Consider the following 24,588-nt stretch of genomic DNA (forward strand, 5'->3'; position numbering starts at 1 on the left):
AGTGTATACCAAATTTACTGAAATTAAAAGTTTAGTTGAAATTATTTCGTTAAAATTATTAAATTATGAACTGCTCGATTAATTATGTCTCTTTCTGTAGACTAAATTAAGACAATTTCCTGCCAGATAATTTACATATGGAATAATAGTCAGAATCTTTCAAGAAGTTATTGGTAATATTTCTTGTCCGTTTGAAATGTTTTGCAATTTTTCTGGAAAATAAACCACATTCTTTGAAACTAAAAATCTTACCTCATTTTTCTCAGCATAACTTTCTTTCTCTTCCCATAACTGAGAAAATATTATGATTTCATTAGAAAGGCTTTTAGCGGAAAACAGAAATAACATCATTAACATCATAAAGACAAGAGGAAAAAATAGCACAATACAATAGGAAGAACAAACGATAAATTTTTATGAAAGTAATAATACAAAATTTACTGTCAAAACATGTGTCGAAAATAAATATAATTTGCATTAATAGAATAAACTCTTGCCGTTTAAAGATATTTAAAAAAGTCGTTTGCTTTTATAATTGTATTCTAATATACTAAAATTGTTTGGAAAAGTTATTTGTTCAATCTAATAACCGTTTCAGATTAAAAATAAATTCTAAATAAAGTACAAACAAAGCTTTTTTTTCCTAACTTTCAATCTGTACAAATATTTAAAAAAATAATTAAAAAATAAAATCTGAAAAAAATTACTAAATTTTTACTATAATGAAAGTCTTTTTCTGCTAAATATTTATCTTTTTATAATATTTAAAATACCATGTCATAAAATTTAATAAATTTCGGAAAATGATAGCTGTCACTATCTTTTTTTTTCTTTACTGCTACTTTTTTGCATTTATAAACTAAAATTTTCAACAAAAAAAAAATGAGAGTTTTTCAAATTGTGGCATTTTAAAATTTTCCAATACGTTGTAAAATGCGGAGTGTTTAGAATAAGAATTGTATTCAAATTTTGAAGCCAGAGAATGATGATGAAATTGTCCTCTCCTAAGCGCGGGTTCTCAAAGATCAGGTGGAAATAAATTCAGAATAGAATAGAATAATATCTGTGAGCAAATATTTTGGATATTTTAGTTGTTTTTCTTACGCTGTCTAAGAGCGAATATTGACGGATTTTTTAAAAATCTAATTTTACAATGACGTTTTAAAATGCTCATTCACTTAGTCAACAAAAACAATTTGCAAAATTTTTGGGAGAAGTTTATTCAATACTAGCTGCCTTTGGCGACCAGCCGGTTTGCAAATCCTAATGTTTGTTAAAATTTTAATAATTAAATATTTTATGTAATTCCTATTTTAATAGCTTCTTCATCAAAATATTTTAAAACTTCAAATTTTGATAGTCATATAAATCACTCATAATATTTTATAAAGGCCTTCAGTCATAACTTAATATGTATCTCTCTCATTTTCTGTTAGCTCCCGTAGAATTTATGCTTTAAATTAAAGTGGAAAGGATGGATCTGCAATTAATATAATAATATTTTTTACTGAAACAAAGCATTTTTTTTAATAATATTATTACTTAAAACAAAGTCACTGAGCGTTTAAAATTTATGGGCACTAAAGAATATCATTCTTAATTTATGTCATATCTCAAGAATTTGTCAACAAAATTTTCTCAGATTCGTCATGATTCGTCATGATCGATTAATTAACAATGTTTACTTTTAAATGCATCAAACACTAAGAAAATGAAACGAATCGTTTAAAATACACGGTTTAAAACAGGTTTTAAAAAAACTACTTAAAAAACGATGCACTTAAAACTATAAGCATATACAAAAAATATATATAACTAACATAAATACATTTTAATTACAAAAGCATGCAACGAACCTAAAAAAAATTTAAATCCAGTCCGCATCCGTTGATAATAATTCGTCAACACAATGCGGAATTCAGAACACAAAGCGCATGCATGAATTTTCAACGCCAGTTACGTAACGCAAATACGTGATTTTTTTTCTACGCCAGTTGGGGTAACGCTATGCGGATTAGAAATTTTTAATTTCCTTTATTCTGTTTTATTTTAATTCAAAAGTACTTCAGAATGAATCTGAAGGATCGATTAATTAACAATGTTTAATTTTAAATGCATCAAACATTAAGAAAATAAACAGAATCGTTTGAAATAATCAGCCAAAAAATACTAACCCTAGCCTCATTACTGTTGGGAGAAAAAAAACCGGAAGCCTTACTCATTTGGCGGTGGCGAAAATGGAAGATTTTTTTGGCGGGAAAGTTAGTTTTTAATTAATAATTAAAATTTCAAAAAAGGGACCCCAGGTGCACATTCCCGACCTCTAAGGTATACATGTACCAAATTTGATAGCTGTATGTCAAATGACCTGGCCTGTAGAGCACCAATACACACACACACACATTGAGCTTTATTATAAGTATAGATATAGATAGATAGCTTATGAAAAGAGAATAATTTATATAATAATTAATACTTTTATGCATTTAATTATAAAAAAATAATTAATGCATCATATATAAAACAAAGTTTTGGCAATATGAGAAATAACTGCACTTGGGAAGTGAACAAGCTTAAGAAATTAATTAATCTGTTTAATTGAATTAAAGAAAATAATCTCTGAATTAATTTACTTTATTAAAATACTTTATTTCATTTTTTAATACAATTATATTCTTTATGCATTATATGAGAAATTAATTTCAAATAAAAATTGTGTTTAATATTCGATTAAATAATTCAATGCTGGATTTTAACCTGAAATCCTACCACGTTAATTGTATCAAAGGTTGATAAAAATTTGTAAAATAAAGAAATGCCCTTCAAGTTCATTTTAAAATTTATGAAATAAAAACAATAACCAGCATGAAAACTGAAATCTGTATTAATCCGAACACAGTTTGTGCAACTCTTTCCCAAAAGGATTTGATATGATCCCTCTTAAACCGGCTTTGAATCGGAGTTTTCGGACAGGGAAAAGGTCACAGAAATCAACTTTGTTCGACAAATGGAAACTGATGGTACCGTGATGAATTACAGACGCAGTTTGAATGCAGTTCGAATTCCAGCGTATGGAAGCTAAAAGATGTTATTTGAGTTTTGCCAGTAGGATTTTCTAACTTTGTGGTTTCAATTTGCCTGGCTAAAATTGTTCTCGAATTTATTTCGGTGATTTGAGTTTTGTTGCATTAGATAAAACTGAATCTCAATTTCGTTTTGTTTTCACTTTGTTGTGAGAGAAAGTACATAAATATAAATAATTTCTTATGAGAAATTCTCCTTAGAGAATAGATATGTTAGTCTAGGGTTAAAGTGTTAGAAATAAAAATATTTTACGAAAAGAAACAAGTGGTATGTAATGATATGTTTGCTCAAATTTGGACTGCAAAAAAATAGGTACGTATTTGGATTATTCAAAATCAACATTAAACTTATTGGTGATTGTGAATTATCACTGGTAATTATATACAATTACCAATTTATTGCATTTACTGTAATATATATACTTGAAAGTGGAAATACCGCGGTGCTCGGATAAATTTATTGAACTTTAGCCATGAAATTTCGCACACAATTATCGTAATACAGAACCAATATACTTAGATGCCCAGATTATAAAATTTAATGATGAAAAACTTTTGTTTAATGTTTTGTGCTACTTGGAATTATTTTTCATACTCTGGATGATTATAAGAAAAAACTATCCTGATATATAAGATAGTAATTATCATGTTATTTACTGGAACATAATTTGAATTTGGATCAAGTCATTTTGAAGTATGCGCTCAAGAATCATATGGAAATCAATAGTTAAGCTGTAATAATTACGGTTATTGAGGAAAATTTCAATAATTTCAAACTTCAACCAACTTCTTTTATTGGAATGTGTTCTCCTTAGCAAGAAACTATAAATAGTATTGAAACGGTACCTGTAGCCCGAAAATCACCAGCGCTAGACATATTAAAAAGAAAAGGGAAAATCTATACTTATAATAAAGCTCAATGTGTGTGTGTGTGTGTTGGCGCTCTACAGGCCAGACCGTTTGACATACAGCTACCAAATTTGGTACATGTATACCTTGGAGGTTGGGAATGTGCACCTGGGGTTTCTTTTTTCGAATTTTTAATTAGAATTTTAATTATTAATTAAAAACTAATTTTCCCGCCAAAAAAAATCTTCCCTTTTTCCCACCGCCAACTTTTCCGCCAAAAAAATCTTCCATTATCCCCAGCGCCAAACGAGAAAGGCTTCAGTTTTTTTTTTCTCCCAACAGTAATGAGGCTAGGGTTAAAATTTTTCGGCGGATTATTTCAATCAGTTCTGTTTATTTTCTTAATGTTTGATGCATTTAAAATTAAACATTGTTAATGAATCAATCTTTCAAATTCATTCTGAAGTACTTTTGAATTAAAATAAAACAGAATAAAGGAAATTAAAAATTTCTAATCCGCATAGCGTTACCCCAACTGGCGTAGAAAAAATCACGTATTTGCGTTACGTAACCGGCGAAGAAAATTCACGCATGCGCATTCTGTTCTGATTGCTGCCATGACAACGTTATCAATGGATGATTTAAATTATTTTTGGGTTAGTTGCATGCTTTTGTAAGTAAATTGTAATTATGTTAGTTATATATTTTTTGTATATGCTTATAGTTTTAAGTACATCGTTTTTTAAGTAGTTTTTTTAAAACCTGTTTTCAACCGTTTATTTTAAACGATTCGTTTTATTTTCTTAGTGTTTGATGCATTTAAATTTAAACATTGTTAATGAATCGATCTGCTCATAATGAATCTAAGAAAATTTTGTTGACCAACTCTTGAGATATTACATAAATTAAAAAAGATATTCTTTAGTGCCCATAAAGTTTAAACGCTGAGTGACTCTATTTTCAGTAATCAGATTATAAAAAAATGCTTTGTTTCAGTAAAAAATATTATTATATTAATTGAAGATAAATTCTTTCCACTTTAATTTAAAGCATAAATTCTACCGTTTTCAACCGTTTATTTTAAACGATTCGTTTTATTTTCTTAGTGTTTGATGCATTTAAATTTAAACATTGTTAATGAATCGATCTGCTCATAATGAATCTAAGAAAATTTTGTTGACCAACTCTTGAGATATTACATAAATTAAAAAAGATATTCTTTAGTGCCCATAAAGTTTAAACGCTGAGTGACTCTATTTTCAGTAATCAGATTATAAAAAAATGCTTTGTTTCAGTAAAAAATATTATTATATTAATTGAAGATAAATTCTTTCCACTTTAATTTAAAGCATAAATTCTACGGGTGCTAACAGAAAATGAGAGAGATACATATTACGTTATGACTGAAGGCCTTTATAATATTATGAATGAATTATATGATAATCAAAATTTGAAGTTTTAAAATATTTTGATGAAGAAGCTTTTAAAGTAGAAATTGCATAAAATATTTAATTATTAAAATTTTAACGAACATTAAGATTGGCGAACCGGCTGGTCGCCAAAGGCGGCTAGTAAGTAATAAAAACAGAAAACAAACATTTCATGGTGCCTTACAAATTTTCGGCTTGAACTACTTCAACTCCGAGGACACTTGGGATGAAGCAGATGGGTCCTAGAACCAAAGTACGTGTCACGTCTCTGTTAGGCACACCGTAGTTTTCTCTTTTCTTCTTAGTCTCATTCTTCGTCTTATATCCCTTTATTGCACTGGTGATTTTTGTGCTACAGATACCATTCCAACGCTATTTATTGGTTTGGCTAAGGAGAACGCATTCCGATAAAAGAAGTCGGTGTTGCCATTTAAAAATTTCGAAATTGCTTTCACTATGTCGTAACTGTAAAAGTTTAACTGTTGTTTTCCATATGATTCTTGAGCTCATACCCAACATATCTTGAACCAAAATTTTATTTCGTTGCTTTCAACGGCAAAATAGTTACGGTGTCATATATTCAGATAGTCTTTTTTTTATAATCGCACTGTATATTTATCAATAGTATGATTACTACGGATTCAAGAGTAAAAATATGTGCACCTTCGGGAAGGAAAAACAATTAATTAACTTCACAAAAATTTATTTTCAAATCTTATATAATTTTTGTAAATTTTGTAAAATTTATAAAAATAAGACATTTTTTTTTCAAAATATTTTCAGAATTCTGATTAAACTTCCTACAATTAACGTATTTATTCTTCTATCTATAGCATTTTTTAAAAGTGATTATTGAAATTTCTTTCTAATCTTACCCCAGACACCTAAAAATATTGTTTTTTAATTAATTGTTTTCTGAATGAGATCAAAGATTCTTTCAGCTATCTGGAGATGATCCATTTTAGAAGTATTAATTCGTCGATCATTTGGCAGTTTACTAAATTAATTATCCAACGGAAAAAATGCATAAAATTCTGCCGTCATACGATTGAAAAATCGCATTTGCTTCTTAATCTTTCGAAGTCACGCGATACATTCTCGACGGGGGGGGGGGAGGGAAAATACAGGAGAAAATATTTTATAGTTTTTCAACGGGTCGTTTTTGATGCGGAAAGTTCAAAACTTTAATTGCAAATATATCTGCCAATTTTACAGAAAACTTTAAGGAACTTTTCCATGTGTTTTTCACATGATATAGAATGCATTTTTGTGAATATACCTTTTGGCCATTTTCCTTCATTTTACGAGTTATATCTTGTAAGTTCATTGTTTCGCCTCTAGGGGTTCGGTAACTTATCTCTGTAATTCAACATAGTCACTTTACTACAAGTACATGCTGATTCAATGGATATACAAGGTAGAATTTTGAGAATTTTAAAAGAAAAAAAAAGAAATTTTTAAGAATTTTTAAAGAATTTTGAAGGATTTTATCTATCACCATGTGTGTATTCTGGAAAGTAAATAAATTAGGCATCAATAGAACATCTTTTGCATATTGAATTGTGTTTCATATAAACAAAGACTGTTTTTCTTTGAGGAAGATTTGATTACAATATTGCAAATCATTGGTTTAATTAAAGTGTCGTCTGAAACTATGACTATTTTCGGAAGGATATGATATTTTTTTAAAAAAGACGAAGACAAAAATCAAAAAGGAACTTTACTTCAATTTTCACAATACAGCAATTTAAGAGATCTTGAATTTTCTAAGTATTAATAATAATAAGAAAAAAATCCGACACAAAATGGACGTAATTTTTTTGACATTATTGACAATTTTGAGATAATATGATAGGTACTCGTGGAAGTTCATATTCGAATTTAAAGAAGAAATGCATTTAGTTACAATACAACCTTAGGAATGCGATTATTAAAATTAATACAGCATTCCACAATAGATCTTAGAAAGCCGAAATCCAAAATTTTGGAAAAATTCTCTAACTTTGCTGATAATCCTTTTAATTCCGCTGAAGGTACTTTATTAGACTTATTGGATTAAAACTATGTTTAACAAAATTACGCAAAATTAGACGTTTCGCTGACGACAAAATTATTAGTCGTTAGAGCATACGGAGTAATATAACGACATTACAAATTTTAATTTCTATAATTAATATCATGATTTAGTTTAATTGAATCAATTTATTTCAGCACTGGGCTACTTCAATATATCTAATCACGATTTACAGAACATCGAATTAAATTTTTTTAAATGCTGCTAATATCAAATAAACAATAGGTGAATGTTTTACAGTTATAGATGAAAAATTGATTTTGATTAATCATAGTAAATTTATTCTATATTTTTATGAATCATATTCAATTCCTCACATTAGAATATTTTAATTTGCATAAAATACATTTAAGTTACAAAAAACAAAGCATTTTGCAGAAACGATATTCCAGAAATATATGCACGCGTAATTATCGTTTGAAAATAAAAGAATATTCAAATGATTTTAGATAAAACTATAAAAAAAATTAGGCAAATCATGAAACACTTTCAAAAATCTATAATAAAAATATTCCTATGGAAAGTTTTATTAAAATCAAATTATTTCACTTTCTGATATTGTTGATATTTTATATCAACTGATTTCATTTGAATTCTTAATCGAATTCTTAAATTCATTTATTATCACCAGCAAATCCAAAATGGAATTCACTAACCGGGATTTTCAAAATTCCTCTTAAACAATAACAACTACAAAAAAAAAAAAAAAAAAAAAAACTATGGCTACGGTAGTAATGGACCATAAAATTCTTCTATCTTCACAAGCGTGGTTCGATGAATTTGTTCAATGAGCGTTAGAAATCGGAAGTGATATCGATACGCTGATAGGATATTGTTTAATTTTGAGATTGAATCGATTTCCGATGAGCTAAAGAGCTTAAAACCTTCTCTGTCCATCTCGAAATTTTAAAGAAATCGTTATATGCGATATTAAATGGAATTATATCGTTATATGTCACCATATAACTTTAGGAAAAATTCATAACTGTTTTTTGGTCGTGTGTAAATTTAGAATTTTTGTTGGCAATGATAAATTCCTTCTTACGTAGTATGAAGAAATTTATTTTTTTTAAATTTTGCGCTTATTAACAAAACTAAATTTCAACTAAATTTACACACGACCAAAACTATTTTTTTTTTTTTTTTTTTTTTTTGCTCAAAATATAAATTTATTTTTGATTCATTATTCTTGGGTTTATTTCTGATTAAAGCACAAAAAAAAAATACTTTATCTATTTCTTCGTTTAAACTGTAATTTGTAGAAATTGAAGATGGATTATTTGCTTTACTAATTCTTATCAACACATGTATTTCAAATGCTTGAAACTTTAAAATGTTATAATAAAATAATGGCTACAGTCAGTACATTATTTATTCTCGAAATGGATAAAGATATTTAATGATTTAATTTTCTTAACACCAAAATATAACATAATGATGGTAGTAATGATGAGATAAAATTGATTCATTTACATATTAATAGCATTTTTTTTTTTTTTTTTTTTTTTTTTTTTTTTTACTGAATTGATTTTTGGCACTGCAAATCGTAAGAATTGATACAACTTGCTAGATCCATCTAAAATAAACTCCATTAAATTCAATTGTTTACTTCGTTCTTCTATCATCAGGATCTTAGTGGGTTGCCTTTGACAGTTTATATCTGATTTAAATTGTTGGCAAACACTCATTTACTGATATTGAACATCTACTAAAGAAACAAATGAAAAAAAATGAATGATTTTATACTGCTCTTTTAATTCTTAAATAGATGATATTTTCTGTGAAACGTAGACCTTGTGAATATATAGTAATCATTATTATAACATATATAAATTTTATTTTATAATTTTTCAGCATTTTTTGTGAGTGATTGTTAGAGACGCTAACGCTGTTCTTTTTTCATTTATTGTCATATAATTTGTCCAGCAAAGCAAATCTGGCTCTTTCAAAATTGAAAGTACCCAATGGGGTTTCCCTGATTAGCCTCATAACTGCATTTGAAAGAAGCTTCCTATTTGAATAGAATTTTGCTAGATAACAAAACATTATTTTTAAACCTTCAAATCCCGTCTGTATCGACTCGTTATTTTTTGTAGCTGTTTAATGGATCTAACTATATATTCAGATCCAAAATGGAGTTCTACTAACTTTGACTTCTGAGTTTCACTGAACGATAAAAAAAAATGCTGACAGTAGCATTATTGGACCAAAAAGTGATTCTCTTAGCAAAAATGTTGCCCAATTATTTCGGACGATGAGCTCTAAAAATTGGAAAAGTGATATCGGTACCTTAACAGAAAGTTGTTTCGGTTAATGAAGGTTTGAATCGATTGAGACTGCCAAAATTGCAATCGAAGGCGGATTGCAAATGCTGCGGTTAGCCATTTTCTTGCCTATAATTAAAATGTTAAATATAGCAATATATGAAAAAAGAAGCTACTGAAAAAAAATGAACATTGTATGAAAATACTAAATTAAAAAATACATTCTATTGAAAAAACGCATTTATAAAGATAATTCAAACCAAACAATAGTATATAAAGTAAAAAGAATATTAATTGAAGGAAAAAAAAAAGAAATACTTATATGCATTAAGATTGATAAATAGTATATTAAATGTAAACTAGTGTTTTAAAATCATATTATTTATTAAAATGATTAACAACAAAAGATAATAAAAATCTAATGAGGATTTCTCGTGAGATCTAGATTACTAGGACTTTTTTCAGTGTGTTAAGTATGATTTTTTTTATTTTAATTATTATCTTCTCCTTAGGTTTCTATTAATAATTCATTAGTGTAACAAAAATTGAATCTTTAAAACAATTGTTCTCTTTAATTCATTAACATATAACACCATAAGTAAAGAAAGGGATTATTAAATTAATCCAGAAACTAAATTACAAAGATCCAAAATTGTACATTTTCACCAAGAATACGTTACAGAAAATAATAAAACTCCATGATAAAAGAAGGGAATTTTAAATTCATTACAAAATATTTTTTCGGCAAATATGAAATAACTCGAGTTAAATTATACAAAAGCAGCACTTTTAATTGCCTTTGTATTCCTCTTATTAGCTTTCAGATATTTAAAACAAAATATTTTAATTAAGTTAAATAGAAAAATAATATGTTTAACATTAAACTTACCTAAGATTAAATGCACTGCTTTTTTGATATACAAAACACTTTTTAAGAAACACTGATATTTAAGAAAATTCTTGTTAAATTAACTTATTGAAAATTACTTTTCTAGAAATTCTTATATGAGAAAGAAACAATGTATATTTCAAAATATAGGATAGGAATTTGATAGAACCCCAAACAAATAGAATAATATACTGTAAAAATAAAGTGAGCATGGAAAAAATATCAAATCCATTTTATCCAGCCACTAAGAAAAATATAATGTCTCTGATTTTCCAATCGGCCATAAATTCTTTATACTGCCTTATAATGGCACTCCTCAAGGATCAAGAACTTTCTGACAAATTATGTCCCTTCCATAATCGTACTCAAGGTGGGATAAACAAAAGCAAAATAATATTTATCATATGTTGACTGATTCACATCAAAAATATGATTTGTATAACATTCAATGACGGAATAAATGAATCAAAATCTATTACACAAAAATAAAATATTAAGTACATTCTTTAACTCTTTAAAACATGTTTCCATTTAAGAAGGAAGTACATTTTTAAGCCTTCAAAACTTACTTCATTTGTTAAGGGCTTTAAAAAATAATGAAAATATCAAATAAAAAGTTAATGAATACTTTAATATAAGTTGTTCCGGAAAAGAACAACCATGATTAAATGAATTAATATTCAATATTGGAGGTGAAAAGTAAGCTTTTCTCGAACTACTGTATCCTTACATGAATATTAAAAATTTTTATTAAGCAATTATTAAATATCTAATGACATTAATTCTTATTTAAATCTGGTATGTTTGAACGATTCTATTAATTGAAAATTTATGAATAACTGTATTTTCTTTCATTAAAATATGGATTGTTCATTAATCATATTTAATTCACATTCAAATGTTTCGAAAGACTCCTTTCAATTATGATTGCTAAAGTTCCTTTGTTTCGCCTTGAACTATTTGAATGATAATATCAAGAAATTTTCCTGTCACAAACTATTGATCTCACTGAAATCATTGCAAAACAAATCACACGTTGAAGAAGATAAACTGAAATGTGTCTGTACAAATATTTACGAGAAATCTCAGATTAATCAGAACTGTTTACTAAGTACGAAAAATCAGTACGAATTAAAAAATTATTTGTTCTGTAAAGCGCATGTGTTTACCTACTTGGAGCTTTTTAATACAAATGCAGATGCTATCTTGGGAAATGATTCGAGTATTAAAAGACAAGTTTCCCTCGTATAAAGTAAGAGAATAATGACATTTTACGGATGAACATTCCTGCTGAAAAGAGACAGATGAATCGAGACATTTCGATTTAGGAATTTACTAATCTTCAGACATTAAATAAACGAATGTTACATTTTAACAATGCATTAAAGCAAATTGCAGCTAGATTTCAGACTGAATTGAAAATTTATTTATTGGGTGACTGTGACATGATGGAAATTGTCTCAAAATTCGATGTAAATGTTGTCAAAGTAACATTTTTTAAATGAAACTTTTATACATTTAACATTTTTAAAACCTTAATTACCATGTTTTTATTAAAACTATATCCAAATTGAAGTGCTACTTCTCTTTAAATATTATATCATAAGTTTTTCTGTTTCGCTACAATGTGTCATAAGGCATTGAATTCAAAAATTAAATGCACAAATATTGTGCTATACAGTGCAATGATTTAATTATTATTTTCAAGCTAATAAGGACTCCAATTCCTTGACAAATTCATGCATATTATCACTTTACCGCTTTGAACTTTATCATATTTGTTGGATAATATAATTTGTAAATGCATCTATAGAAGGTAAATAATGTTAATCTTAATTAATTAAAATGCATACTTTGAGGAATTCTATATTCTTTAATTAAGTAATTTATTAAGAAATTAGGGAAACATTACCATTTTCCATATTTAACGCACTAAGTAATTTAGTATTTAGTGAATACAAACTGAAGTGCAACTTCTCTTTAAATACTATAAGTTTTTCTGTTGCGGTACAATGTCTCATAAGGCATTAAACTCAAAAAATGCACTGCGTTGTATATTGTGCTATACAGTGCAATGATTTAATTATTATTTTCAAGCTAATAAGGACTCCAATTCCTTGACAAATTCATGCATATTATTACATTACCTCTTTGAACTTTATCATATTTGTTGGATTATATAATTTGTAAATGCCTCTATAGAAGGTAAATAATGTTAATCTTAATTAATTAAAATGCATATTTTGAGGAATTCTATATTCTTTAATTAAGTAATTTATTAAGAAATTAAGGAAACATTACCATTTTCCATATGTGACGCACTAAGTAATTTAGTATTTTGTGAAAACAAATTGAAGTGCAACTTCTCTAAATTCTATATTATAAGTTTTTCTGTTTCTGTGCAATGTGTCATAAGGCATTAAACTCAAAAAATGCACTGCGTTGTATATTGTGCTACACAGTGCAATGATTTAATTATTATTTCCAAGCTAATAAGGACTCCAATTCCTTGACAAATTCATGCATATTATCACATTACCTCTTTGAACTTTATCATATTTGTTGGATAATATAATTTGTAAATGCATCTATAGAAGGTAAATAATGTTAATCTTAATTAATTAAAATGCATATTTTGAGGAATTCTATATTCTTTAATTAAGTAATTTATTAAGAAATTAAGGAAACATTACCATTTTCCATATGTGACGCACTAAGTAATTTAGTATTTTGTGAAAACAAATTGAAGTGCAACTTCTCTAAATTCTATATTATAAGTTTTTCTGTTTCTGTGCAATGAGTCATAAGGCATTAAACTCAAAAAATGCACTGCGTTGTATATTGTGCTACACAGTGCAATGATTTAATTATTATTTCCAAGCTAATAAGGACTCCAATTCCTTGACAAATTCATGCATATTATCACATTACCTCTTTGAACTTTATCATATTTGTTGGATAATATAATTTGTAAATGCATCTATAGAAGGTAAATAATGTTAATCTTAATTAATTAAAATGCATACTTTGAGGAATTCTATATTCTTTAATTAAGTAATTTATTAAGAAATTAGGGAAACATTACCATTTTAAATATTTAACGCACTAAGTAATTTAGTATTTAGTGAATACAAACTGAAGTGCAACTTCTCTTTAAATACTATAAGTTTTTCTGTTGCGGTACAATGTCTCATAAGGCATTAAACTCAAAAAATGCACTGCGTTGTATATTGTGCTATACAGTGCAATGATTTAATTATTATTTCCAAGCTAATAAGGACTCCAATTCCTTGACAAATTCATGCATATTATCACATTACCTCTTTGAACTTTATCATATTTGTTGGATAATATAATTTGTAAATGCATCTATAGAAGGTAAATAATGTTAATCTTAATTAATTAAAATGCATATTTTGAGGAATTCTATATTCTTTAATTAAGTAATTTATTAAGAAATTAAGGAAAAATTACCATTTTCCATATGTGACGCACTAAGTAATTTAGTATTTTGTGAAAACAAATTGAAGTGCAACTTCTCTAAATTCTATATTATAAGTTTTTCTGTTTCTGTGCAATGAGTCATAAGGCATTAAACTCAAAAAATGCACTGCGTTGTATATTGTGCTACACAGTGCAATGATTTAATTATTATTTCCAAGCTAATAAGGACTCCAATTCCTTGACAAATTCATGCATATTATCACATTACCTCTTTGAACTTTATCATATTTGTTGGATAATATAATTTGTAAATGCATCTATAGAAGGTAAATAATGTTAATCTTAATTAATTAAAATGCATACTTTGAGGAATTCTATATTCTTTAATTAAGTAATTTATTAAGAAATTAGGGAAACATTACCATTTTAAATATTTAACGCACTAAGTAATTTAGTATTTAGTGAATACAAACTGAAGTGCAACTTCTCTTTAAATACTATAAGTTTTTCTGTTGCGGTACAATGTCTCATAAGGCATTAAACTCAAAAAATGCACTGCGTTGTATATTGTGCTATACAGTGCAATGATTTAATTATTATTTCCAAGCTAATAAGGACTCCAATTCCTTGACAAATTCATGCATATTATCACATTACCTCTTTGAACTTTATCATATTTGTTGGATAATATAATTTGTAAATGCATCTATAGAAGGTAAATAATGTTAATCTTAATTAATTAAAATGCATATTTTGAGGAATTCTATATTCTTTAATTAAGTAATTTATTAAGAAATTAAGGAAACATTACCATTTTCCATATGTGACGCACTAAGTAATTTAGTATTTTGTGAAAACAAATTGAAGTGCAACTTCTCTAAATTCTATATTATAAGTTTTTCTGTTTCTGTGCAATGAGTCATAAGGCATTAAACTCAAAAAATGCACTGCGTTGTATATTGTGCTACACAGTGCAATGATTTAATTATTATTTCCAAGCTAATAAGGACTCCAATTCCTTGACAAATTCATGCATATTATCACATTACCTCTTTGAACTTTATCATATTTGTTGGATAATATAATTTGTAAATGCATCTATAGAAGGTAAATAATGTTAATCTTAATTAATTAAAATGCATACTTTGAGGAATTCTATATTCTTTAATTAAGTAATTTATTAAGAAATTAGGGAAACATTACCATTTTAAATATTTAACGCACTAAGTAATTTAGTATTTAGTGAATACAAACTGAAGTGCAACTTCTCTTTAAATACTATAAGTTTTTCTGTTGCGGTACAATGTCTCATAAGGCATTAAACTCAAAAAATGCACTGCGTTGTATATTGTGCTATACAGTGCAATGATTTAATTATTATTTCCAAGCTAATAAGGACTCCAATTCCTTGACAAATTCATGCATATTATCACATTACCTCTTTGAACTTTATCATATTTGTTGGATAATATAATTTGTAAATGCATCTATAGAAGGTAAATAATGTTAATCTTAATTAATTAAAATGCATACTTTGAGGAATTCTATATTCTTTAATTAAGTAATTTATTAAGAAATTAGGGAAACATTACCATTTTCCATATTTAACGCACTAAGTAATTTAGTATTTAGTGAATACAAACTGAAGTGCAACTTCTCTTTAAATACTATAAGTTTTTCTGTTGCGGTACAATGTCTCATAAGGCATTAAACTCAAAAAATGCACTTCGTTGTATATTGTGCTATACAGTGCAATGATTTAATTATTATTTTCAAGCTAATAAGGACTCCAATTCCTTGACAAATTCATACATATTATATCAATACTTCTTCGAACTTTATCATATTTGTTGGATAATATAATTTGTAAATGCCTCTGTAGAAGGTAAATAATAAGTCAACCTTAACTAATTAAAATGCATACTTTGAGAAATTCTATATTCTTTGACTAAGTAATTTATTTAACATCATAACTAGACGAAACATGTTATTTCAATCTTTACTAAAATATTAAAAGTATCAGATATAAAATATTCAAATGATTTTATCCTTTGACTGCATTTCTATTGATTTAATTAAACTTATAAATATAAAATTTCTGTTGCTTATAAAACGTATCAAACGTATCTGTCAATATGTACAAATTAATAAATGTAAGGTCATCATCATCAGATGCCCTTACTTTCAATGAAATCATTCGAATTTTTGCCTGAAATCGAAGGACAAAAATAAATTTTTCATACCTAAGCTTTTTTTCTAAATTATTGATACAATCTTTTTTCAACCACTTTTTTGTTCTTTTATTGAAATCTCAGGACACACTTGGTGACGTATATTCTACCTCTCTGAATTAGGCAGACTATTGACGAAATACAACAACGTAAAATTTCATTTCAGTGAAAAAAAGTTCAAATTTTCCAACATTTAAATATTTCTCATGCTGAACTTTTTGGTAGTTTTAATTAATTAAATAAAATTTTAAAAAGTCTGCAACGCATAGAAATAAAAGATATATAATAAAATATTTCTTAAGCTTCTAAGAAATAAAATACAATTTTTTTATAGTAAGGACCCCTCCCCACTAAAAAAGTTTAATCTTATTACAAGAGCGTATTATCTAAATACTATTGGAGCGGAGGAATCATTGCAAATACGCTTTTTTCCTAAGCTTTTCGTTATTTTTCTCTAAATAGTGAACTTTAGAATCACAAAGCAAGCATTCATTAATTAAAATAATGAGATACTTTTGTGTGGATTCAAAGTTTTTAAAATAAAGGGAAGACAATTTATTATCTACAGTAAGACTACCTACTGCAAGATAAATAGAAATTCTAGTACAAGAAAGATGAAAGACCTCAAATTCTACTTTTGGAGGAAGAAAGTTATAGTTCGAAGATTTTGTAGAAATAATTCTTTTATCTTTTTATTATTTTCATTTTTTCAACCTTATAACCTTTATTGTTGAAAAATAATTAAAATTAGGGACATTTTATGAACGATATCTAATGCTTTTATCGTAATAAATAAATTTTCAATTGCCAAACGTAATTATATATAGTAGTAGCATTGAAGAAAGATCATATATTTTACTTGAAAGGTAACAAGACAAATATTATAATGAAACTATATTTCTATTTTTATTACATAATTTTATTTAACATGTCTTGTGTTTTGTTTGTAAATTAGGATTTCTGTAATCAATTCATTAATTACAATAGTTATATCTTTATTTCGTACTTTAGTGAAGAAGTTTCAAATAAGGAAAGACTAAAAAACAGGAAATAATTAAAATAAAAATGTATTTTTTTACATACTTACAAAGAATATTGTTTTAAAAAAATCTTAATTATTTTATTCCTTTTTCCGCTCAATGTATTTAGGTTTATATATCGCCGATAGAGAAAAAATTCACATTTAACAAAACATCCTTCCTTTATTTTAGTTAACACTAGCAAGAAGTAGGAAATATTTTATTTGAATAATTAGGAATATCATAGGAATAATTATTATTTATTATCAATTAGCACTACAAGAATGAGTGAGAGCAAGACTCCTTCTCACCCCTTATTCCTCCGTCAGACGGCAAGTTTAACTTATACCAAACCAACCAAGCATTGTTCCTAACTCACGAAGAACTGCATCAAACCAACCAAGCATTACATCAAACCAACCAGGAACTACATTAAATCACCCAAGAACTACACCATACCAACCATGTGCTACAACATACTAGCCATGTACTACACCATACCAACCATGTGCTACAACATACCAACCATGTTCTACAACATACCAACCATGTACTACACCATACCAACCAAGAAACTACACCATACCAGCCATGTGCTACACCATACCAACCAAAAACTACACCAAACTAAACAAGCACTACACCAAACCAAGAATTGCATTAAAAAAAAGGCAGAATTGGAGTCCGTGGAATAGAATATAAATCAAAGTTATGTTTCTATGTAATAAAGTCTATCAAAAAAGCATATGGTTCCAGATGATCTAATAACTGTTAAAAAAATGAAAGGAAAACATGTATGAACCCAATATAAGGGAAGATCCCAACTATAAATATGAGTAAAATTACCCGTTGTATAAAATAACTTTACGTACTCACTGTGAAAAGAGATGCTTTGTAGTGTCGTGCGCTAATGTAACGCTATTTTCTATAGGGAAATTCATGTATTAATGGATTTTAAATTAAATCAGCTTTAACTTCAGATATTTTAACTACCATTTCAATTTTCCGACTTTTTTTGTTTATGGAATATGCAAATAAACTGGGAAATATTCCGAATAGATGCAATGATCTGATGCAAATCTGGGGTTCATTTTTCTATATTCAGATTGAAATGTAACAATTTTTAAGTTACTATAAATAGTATGAATGCTTTTGCCTTGGAATCTAAACTCTATCTATCAGGTATTTTGCAAATATTTTTTGCCTATATACTTAAATTAAATTTAAATAAAAATGATGCTGTAAAATTTTTCAACTATTATGTATTGTTTCGAAGCTGACGGATTGTTTGAATGTTTGTTTAGACTGACTAATTGGAAATACTCTGAATTTTGGAAACACTATTAACTGATCACCCTGTTAAGTAATGTTCTTCGAAAAGAATAAAGGTTTCATTCTTCAACTAAGACACTCCAGTGAAATAAATAAATATTTTACAAATGGAATTAGTATATACAATTTTAACTGCTATATGGATTCAATGCTTTTTGATAATTTAATTGATTTTGTGTATCATATAAATTTATTTTGTTTTGAAATCTTTTAGAGTGTTTCATTTATTTTTTATGGTAGAGGTAAATGTCAATGTGGAATATATAATTATGTTGGTTCATGTAATTTCAATCATGATAAAAAAAAAGTGGCGAATGTCATTTAAGATTAAATTAAATGCTTTATTCCACTGTCTGCATTGTATATTTTTCTTTTCCACTTTCAGGTTGGCAGCCGAATCAGGTACGTCATTTAATGCGCAGGAAGTGAAAATGAATTGACTGTATTATAACGTTATATTTCTAATAAGCATTTGCTGATAAATTTTGCACTTTACTCTATTTATGAAATAGTTTCAAAGATGATTGCTGCAGAGTGAAGGATCTATTGTAATATTTACTATTTAACCAAATAAAAATTAAAAATATGTATATGTGTTTTTATTTTTATATCATACTTTTAATTAAAAATACCTATACATATTTCCTCTAACAACGTGTTGATATTGTAAACCGTTTTGGTTTCTGGTACATCAACAAGGTGAATAAATTTTTTATTTTCCTTTAATTTTATATAAATTTTGTGTTATTCATCTAAAAAGTTATAATTTCTACAAAATGAAAAAAAAAAAAAAAAAAAAAAAAAAAAAAAAAAAAAAAAAAACATTGTCTTTCAATCTGAAAGTGACTGGACTAGAACAACTTTATTGTCCTTAAACTTTAGCTTGAGTAATTTTTTTTAAATTTGTATTTTAAAATTATAATTATATGAAACTAGAATATGACTATTAAGAAAAATATTCAGTGTTTAAATATTCCAAATGTGCTATCGCCTTAAATGTGACTAAAAATTTATAAACCAAGAGCGAATTGAGAAATTATGAACACTATAATCCATTTAAATGTAGATGAAATTCGTATACTTTTTATAATCAATAGTAATCAAAGCAACTGAATAAATTTTTTTGATATTTCATTTGGAAATATTATGAAGCAAAAGGGGAGTTTTAAGGAAAAATTTGGAAAATTAATTTAAATTCCTCTCTATTTACAATGTTTCCATACAAGAAAAATAATTTATGTTATACCCTTTGAATAAAAATATTTTTAAATATTACTTTACTTTCTTTACCGTTGCCGCTCGCAAATGTTTAATTATTGTATTATAATTTATAAAACATCTCTAACTAACGAAAGATAATTCGTCTTTCAGTTGCTTTTAAAAATTGTCAAGCAGTCTTTTTCAGAAAGAAAATAAGATTTGAAAATCGTTTGGTATAATTGAAACTCTTGTTTTAATGTAAAACTAAAAGATTTTGTAAATTATATTTATTAAAAATTGTTTTGTACATTTAGAAATTGTTTAAAAATAAGAAATTATTATTCTCTCTCAGTTACGCTATATGCGTTGTAATAGTACATTTTTTTTTTTTGAGTTTCATTCACTTTTCTGTGATTTAAAGACCTAGTAAAAGTTGTACCATGATTAGTTGAATGTATAATTTTATCCGATGGATTTCTCGTTTATTTTATTTCGTGCCAAACAGTAGTTCATCTGCAAATATTGCAAATCGCAATATATTTGCATAATCCACAAATATTTATCTAAGGAATAGATAGTTCAAATAGAGAGTATATTTTGGTTATTTAGTATGAATGATTTAATAAAATATATAGATTAAAAAAAAATTATTTAAAATTTTCATTTTTCGTTTTTTTTTTTTTTTTTTTTCTAAGCCATGCCGAAACATTTTTTTAGAAATTTATATTGCCGTCATAAAATAACTTGATTTCGAATTTCATCCAATGTTTTGAATCTTCTTCAGATAAATAATTGGATACAAGTATAGCTATGATATTCAAGACTTAGTTAATTATTTAGTAGAAAACACTCTCTAAGAACGTGATTTTTAAATTTTAACTAGAAATTTTTTTTAATATTAATTATAATTATAAATTAACGCATTAAAATCGTATTTATATCAGTTTGAATCTAAAAATAGTTACAATAAATATTCTGCTCATTTTTTTTTTTTTTTTTTTTTTGTAACTATGAAAAAATAAAACTTAGAGAAAATCAACTTTAAGTTCAATCAGAAATAAGAACTAAAAGCCTAGCCGTTATCTTTTCAATTAAATTTCTTATGCATATCTTATTTTTCATGATTCACGAAAAAATATTTTTAGTGACAAATTTGTTTAGCTACCAAAGCCATATTATTTAAATAGAATGTGACCTGCTCCATTAACTGTGTATTTGAAACTTCATGGAAGAGTCAAATTAATTGCTGTCATACTGATATTAAAAATATCTAATAATCAATTAATCGATCTAATAATCGATCGATATCTAATAATCGATAATCGATTTTCCAAATTTTGAGGTACATGAACCAGAGCGTAAAGCCAAATTTCGCCCCACTTATTTAGGTATTTGAATACAAGAGACTGTAAAATGTACAAAAACCCTGACAAATAGGGCACAAATAGATGACAAATAGGGTCTAGGATACAAATAAGGATTTATTTTTTCATGTTTTATTGTAAAACATTTGTAACAAATTTTCTTAGAGTGACTTACTGATTTATAGACAGTATTTATGACATACATCAACATAACTAAGTTATTGTTGCATAAAGTAAAATCACATAATAGATAACAGGGAATAAAATATAAAAAGCAGATCAGCAGCCAATTAGAAAAAAAAAATGATATCGTTACGACGAACTATATTTCTTTATTGAAAAAATTAAGAGAATTAAAAAGAAACCTTCAATTTTTGACTAAAATTTTATTTGTTATCTTTTTCTTTTATTACATTATCAATGTCTATATTTCTTGTTCAATGGATATGACAGATAAATTGCGAATCTTAAATTATTTTCTGCTTGTTTTAAATAATTTTAGATAGACTTTGTTCTTGAAAATCTATCACAGTTGACTTTGTTTATGGTATTTGAGAAAAATATTCGGAGCATTGCCGGCGTCCTTGCATAGGGGTACCTGGGCGTGCCTTGTTCGAATCCTGGCTCGGGCATGGCTGTTCTTCATCTGTGTTCTATCTGTGAGGTGTGTGAATGTGCCCCCCCCCCTGTAAAAAGGGGTTGCGCAAGCGAATTTGTGAATTTCATCTTCATATCAGCTTGAAGTCAGACTTCTGCCCTCGTGTACTCAGGGGTCTTTACCCTCAGAAGCTACTGCACCCCCTTTCCGTGGTAACGATAATACGCCGTCATCATCATTCGCATCATTACAATTTTAAGCAGAATATCTACCAGCTTGAATTTCACATTAAATTTTATTAAACCAAGTGTGTAGACATTAGTTAATTCATGTTTGTTGCATGTTGTCGTTTTTAAAGATCGGAGTCTAGATCAGTCAATCTTGATGTCCTGTTCATCCCCACCCTTCTACGCTACGCCATTGGCTGTAACTTTAATTTTTCATTTCCCAAGTAAACTACACAAACTATATCAAGCAAAGCAATTCTTACATATTTTCAATGCTAGAAAAAATGTCGAGATTAAATATTTGGTGGAACAATTATTTAATCGCATTATGAAATTTTGTGTTAAAAATTTGTCAAAATTCAGAAAAATGTGTACTGCAATTCAATTGGTATCATTAAAATGTTAATATGACTAAAAATAAATTTTACAGTAAAATACAGTATATAAGTAAAATAATATTTTCTGGACTTATTCCTGAAAAAAAAATTCCAACATTTCACCCAATTTAATATTAGTTAAAATGTTTTAAAAATTGTTCTAGGGTATATATTCTCGCCTTTCAAAGTTCAGCGTAACCATAGTTGTTCTAGGTTTAATGGTATATATTGTACAAAACTGAAACACACAGAAGCGTTCATTTTTATTCTTAGTATAAACTAATTACACATTTATTATGTAGCTGCTGATTCAAAAGATTTTTATCAATAATTTAATGTTGATACTCCTAATAATTTGTTTAATCATGAAATCGGGTGTCTCAATAAAACCTCTTATGAAAAAATTAGTAAATCTTTATTTCAAAAATATTTTATTAAAAAATCGTACATTTGATTCACATTTAATAGATATTTCTCGAAATTTAAATTATTTCGATATAATTCTATGAATTTGTAAACATGATTTAGAAACGATGTCGAAATAATATTGTTAAATCCTAAAATTTAATAGAGTCTCTTCCGACCGCATTGAAAGTTAAAGCTTGAATTTCTTTTTTGAAAAACATTCGCACCGAAGAAGTATAAAGAAAAAGAGAACATTTAAACTCCAATATGACTTGATTTTTAATTCTAGATTACTTTTTGCAATAAAGAAATAGAGGGGAATTTGTTATTCGCTGTTCATTGAAGCTGCTGCGATCTGGTTAGGAAAAGTAACTTTATTTTATCTTTGTTTGGCGATTATGCAAATATTATTCATGCCAAGCCAAGTTTGAGAGAAAAATCAGAAGTGCATGACTTTTGTTGAATAAGTTTCCCATTTTTTACACTAATATACATAAACAGAAAACTTTTTTAAATATTACGATTTCGAATAATAGGAATAAAAATAATAGAATTTAGCATCGTATGTACTTTAAGAATACATTTAAAATTCGAGCTGCATATTCATTAGACAGTTTTGAAAAGAAATTGCTTCTAATATACTCGGAAGAATCACTGATGTTTGTGTTGCAGATTCGAATTTAAAAATAAGCACTTTTTTATATCAACTTACTAATTGCTATTTATTCAACTGATTTTTAGTTTTTACCAAGATTAATATGGTTAAAGTTATTATAATATGAAAGACCTTTTTATTTAGATTTGATAATATTTAAGCATCTTTTTTCCAAAAATTTTCCTCTACTTACTGATTAAATATTACTTATATTTAGAAATGATATACTTATATTTAGAAAATTTATATAAAATACCTAATACCTAAATGCTCATAAATATCTGAGCTTCCATGAAATGTGTTAAAGCAGGAATCAAAGAAATGGTTCAGCTTGTAAATAGTGATAGGGAATAATTTGAAGAATTAATAATACATGAAGTTATTATTAGCAAACTGATTGTAATCTTATAACAATCGAGTTTTTTAGAAGAACATTCAAAACCATTTTCGTTGATCTACAATAAAATTCGTAGGATATAAGGATTATTTAGTGAACCGGATTCTAGGAATGTATATAAAACATATACCTGACTTAAGAAAATTGTAATTTTATTAATGAAATTAAAAGTATGTCGATTTTAATATTTATATTTATAAAATATTTAATTTTTTTTAGTTTTCAAGTATATTTAAAGCAGTTTTCTACATTGAATGCAAGAAATGGCAACTTAGGGAGAGAAAAAAGTAGGAGAGTATCAATCGCTTCTAAACTATTGTTTTGAATTATTAATAATGTAATTGTGTCCCCATGCCATGTCAATGGGATATATATATATATATATATATATATATATATATATATATATATATATATATATATATATATATATATATATATATATATATATATATATATGTGTGTGTGTGTGTGTGTATATATATATGCTGCTTCTCAGCATAGTTGGTTCTATAGGAGGTAACAGAGCTTGTCGACAAACTTGGCGACCATTTGGCGACGAATTTGGCGACTTTGGCGCCAAAATAGATTATACCCGAAACATCGGGAATTTTCCCGATCCGTCCAGTAGGAACCGCGATACGCCTCGAACGTTCCTGATTGGTTGAGAGGCTTCTAGTCCCGCCTCCTGAGACCTATAAAAGGAGGCAGCCGCAGCTGCCCGAGTAGTCGTAGTCGGAAGCGACAGAG

Source organism: Argiope bruennichi, chromosome 11, assembly GCF_947563725.1.
Source record: "Argiope bruennichi chromosome 11, qqArgBrue1.1, whole genome shotgun sequence".
Lineage (NCBI taxonomy): Eukaryota > Metazoa > Arthropoda > Arachnida > Araneae > Araneidae > Argiope > Argiope bruennichi.